This window comes from Hoplias malabaricus, chromosome 9, assembly GCF_029633855.1.
Source record: "Hoplias malabaricus isolate fHopMal1 chromosome 9, fHopMal1.hap1, whole genome shotgun sequence".
In the NCBI taxonomy this organism is placed as follows: Eukaryota; Metazoa; Chordata; class Actinopteri; order Characiformes; family Erythrinidae; genus Hoplias; species Hoplias malabaricus.
This window is the reverse complement of record NC_089808.1, coordinates 13,711,667-13,716,354: the sequence shown is the minus strand read 5'-3', so window position 1 is coordinate 13,716,354 and position 4,688 is coordinate 13,711,667.

The following is a 4,688-nucleotide window of genomic DNA, read 5'->3' as shown; positions in this document are numbered from 1 at the left end:
CTCCAGGATCCTAGTGAGGGTAAAGAGCTGGTCCTGTGTTCCACGACCGGGGCGGAATCCGCATTGTTCCTCCTGGATCCGAGGTTCAACTATCAGTCGGACTCTCTTCTCCAGTACCCCCGCATAGACCTTACCGGGGAGGCTGAGGAGTGTGATGCCCCTATAGTTGGAACACACCCTCCGATCCCCCTTTTTGAAAAGGGGAACCACCACCCCAGTCTGCCAGTCCAGAGACACTGCCCCCGATGTCCACGCGATGTTGCAAAGACGTGTCAACCAGGACAGCCCCACAACATCCAGAGCCTTGAGGAACCCGGGGTGAACCTCATCCACCCCCGGGGCCCTACCGCCAAGGAGTTTCCCTACCACCTTGGCCACTTCAGCCCCAGTGATAGACGAGCCCCCCCCGGGGTCCCCAAGCTCTGCTTCCTCTGCGGAAGACGTGCTGGTGGGATTGAGAAGATCCTCGAAGTATTCCTTCCACCGTCTGGTGACGTCCCCAGTCGAGGTCAACAGTTCCCCACCCCCACCATATACAGTGTTGGTGGAAAACTGCTTTCCCCTCCTGAGTTGCCTGACGGTTTGCCAGAAACTTCTCGGAGCCGACCGAAAGTCGTTTTCCATGTTCTCACCGAGCTCCTCCCACACCCGAGTTTTTGCCTCAGCGACTGCCGAGGCCGCAAGCCGCTTGGCTCCTCGGTACCTGTCGGCTGCCTCCGGAGTCCCCTGAGCCAACCAGGCTTGATAGGACTCTTTCTTCAGCTTGACAGCCCCCCTCACCCAGGGTGTCCACCACCGAGTGCGGGGATTGCCACCCCGACAGGTACCGACAACCTTGCAGCCACAGCTCCGTTCAGCCACCTCAGCAATGGAGGTCCGGAACATGGCCCACTCGGACTCAATGTCACCAGCCTCCCCCGGGATGCAGTCGAAGCTCTGCCGGATGTGGGAGTTGAAGATTTTCTGACAGGTTCCTCTGCCAAACGTTCCCAGCAAACCCTCAGCACACGTTTGGGCCTGCCAGGTCTGTCCGGCATCCTCCCCCGCCATCTGATCCAACTCACCACAAGGTGGTGATCAGTTGACAGCTCAGCGCCTCTCTTCACCTGAGTGTCCAGAACATATGGCCGCAGGTCAGATGATACGACTATAAAGTCGATCATCGAAATGCGGCCTAGGGTGTCCTGATGCCAGGTGTACTTGTGGACACCCTTATGTTCGAACATGGTGTTCATAATGGACAAACTGTGACGAGCACAGAAATCCAATAACTGAACACCACTCGGGTTCAGATTAGCGGGGCCGTTCCTCCAATCACGCCCCTCCAGGTCTCACTGTCATTACCCACGTGAGCGTTGAAGTCCCCCAGCAGAACAATGGAGTCCCCAGAATGAGTGTTCTCCAGCACTCCCTCTAGGGTCCCCAAGAAGGCATGGTACTCTGAACTGCTGTTTGGTGCATAAGCACAAATAACAGTCAGAGTCCTTTCCCCAACCCGAAGGCGCAGGGAAATTACCCTCTCGTCCACTGGGGTAAACCCCAACGTACAGGCGCTAAGCCGGGGGGCTATGAGTAAGCCCACACCTGCCTTATGCCTCTCACCCTGGGCAACTCCAGAGTGAAAGAGCATCCAGCCCCTCTCAAGGAGATTGGTTCCAGAGCCCATACTGTGTGTCGAGGTGAGCCCAACTATATCTAGCCGGTACCTCTCAACCTCGCGCACCAGCTCAGGCTCTTTTCCCACCAGAGAGGTTACGTTCCATGTTCCAAAAGCCAGTTTCAGTAACCGAGGATCAGAACGCCAGGGCCCCCGACCCCGACCGCCACCCAATCCACAATGCACCAGACCCGGATTACTACCTCTCCCACAGGTGGTGGGCCCATGGGAGAGTGGACCCATGTATATCCTTCGGGCAAGGCCGGCCGGACCCCATAGGTGAAAGTCCGGCCACCAGGCGCTCGCCAAGGAGCCCCTCCCTCAGGCCTGGCTCCAGGGTGAGGCCCCGGTAACCCTGCTCCGGGCAAGGGAGGCTGTGTCCACGTTTTTCTCTTTTTCATCCGTGTCTTTATGGATCACTCTTTGTCTGGCCCATCACCTAGGACCAATTTGACTTGGGAGACCCTACCAGGGGCTATTGCCCCCGACAACATAGCTCCTAGGCTCACGCAGGCACGCAAACCCCTCCACCACGTTAAGGTGGTGATCCAAGGAGGAAAATCCAATTGTATTTATAAATCTTATAAACATTTTTGTTTCCTGTGTTGTGCTTCTAAAGTCTATGTTTGTTGTGTTGTCTTCCCTATTAGAACAACCACTACAGAGCACAAGAATTCTTTACACTCTTTGCACTTTGCCTTTCATATTTATTTATTTTTTGTTTGTTTGTTTGTTTTTGTCTCCATCACAATGGTTGATTCCGAAACCTGACAATTAGCCACTACTGGTTTGACTGAACTTCACAATCAGTTTTTCTCAAGAGTATTCTTCTACAGACCTCACAGTTTCCTGTTTAATGGCATAGCTAAACTACGCCAAGTCAAATCAGACATCAGAAGAGTAAACTAAAAACAAACATTGTATTACTTTTATGTATATTATGACTATATTGATGTAAAGTGACCTTTATTGTAAGAAAAGCACATCATATGTCAAGCATGTTCATTGGTAACAAAGATAGGCTGGATATGAGGGAAATCCATGTATAGTAATATACGTCCATCTCCTAAAACACATATGTTGACATTTATCAGATGTCTGGATGGGAATGGGTATCACTTGCCATGAGCATTTTCCCGAAACTTGATATTTCTGCTATGGTCATAGAAACCTAACTGTTTGAGCAACTCACTAATGTTTCGGCTTTGGTTAATGTTCTTGTGTCATTATAACTAAACCGAACTACAGCATTTATTATACTCTGAGAAATTTGTTAATTGTTTATAATGAATTCTATATTAGCGCTATTCCCACTCGGTCTGTATCACAATTTCAAGTTTTATGGTGGTTTTTTTTTTGTTTTTTTTTACAGATGAAACACATTCACATTCTTTATCTGTTTCTACGACCTCTTCAGTGAATGAGGTAAAAACATTAACCAAAAAAAAAAAAATCACTATTTTCATTAGCTACAGATCATTTACACTGTTTGCTTTCAGAATGTGGAAAGAGGAGAGCTCAGTTACACTGCAATTAGTTTCCATTCAAGAAAATCCAAGAGGCGAGAGACACAGACAGACTCTGGCACTAATGTCATATACACCTCTGTGAACGGTCTGAACTGAACATGAGAACAATTCTAATTATTTATTTATTAGTTATAAATAAGAGTAAGCTTTGTCCATTTTATCAGCTTTATTTAACAGAGGTTCACTTAGCAGTTCACAGCAGTGATGTGTTCGATGTCACTACTGTACTGAATAGTCCACCAAGCAACATCCAGCTCACAGCATCTGGTGTCCACTGATGAAGGACTAAAAGATGACCAACACAAACTGTGCAGCAACAGATGAGCTACTGTCTCTGAGTTTATATCTACAAGGTGGACCAACAAGGCATGTGTGTCTAATACAGTGGAAAGTGACTGGGCACAGTGTTTACAAACTGCTCTGAGATGGCAGAATTAAAGTCTATGTCATTTTTAGCCAGTCACTATATATATATATATATATATATATATATAAATCTGTGTGTGTATGTGTGTCTATGTGTGTGTGTGTTGCTCGACATGTATACACACAAATGTCACACAAATATTGAAAATGAATATTTGAAGGATTTCAGATTTTTAGTTTGTTTGTCACTGGAAAACACTGCTGTGATATTGATGTAAAGTGAGCTTTATTGTTAGACAAGCACTACTACAAGCACTACAAGCCCAAATCCAGTTCATAACATTTTTACGTGATCACCTGTAATGATAAGTGTAAAATTTTAGCATGTGGTAGCCATTCCTACAAAAACAGTTTAACATGCTAACACACAGCAGAGCAGCTGAGAGCTGAAATGTAGAATGTAATCACCTCTCCCCTGTTCCCATTATTTACTACAGAGTTCCAAACTGCCACTGAAAGCAAAATTAGCACAAGAACTGCACCAGGATTTAGGAGTCTAAGGCCCTGTGACTGACCAGGCAGTAAACTGAGTTTGTGTTGGGCCCAGAGAAATGCTGACCGTGAGCTGCGAGATGCCTGCCCCAAACCCACCTTTCAGCTCGAAACCCACACACCGTTAAATCTGCATTGCATCATGCACCCCATATTCATGAACTGACATGTTAATGAAACCATTCTGAATTTTTGTTGTGTGGGTGTCTGTTGCGCATCAAGTGCCCAGACATAAACCCACCACTGAAAACTACATAATTAAGATCATGAACATTATATTTAAACAAAAACGATGTATTAGGGCTTAAAATTCACATAGTAAACCACAACTGCATTTAAATCTGTGTTTGAGGAACCTAGATATCCTAGCAAGCACATCTAAGGCAAGTGTCAGTCATACTACTGTTTGGCCAATCATATCACTGCACTTAGATCTGACAATTCTCTGACTCACACCTTTTCTTTTAGAGCATGATATAGCATGAAATAGGGCTATACAATCATGCAGAGTACTTTTATGGTAAGTGCAGTTGATAAAATGGACAATGACTGTAGAAACAAGTAGGTCATTTCATGTTATGGCT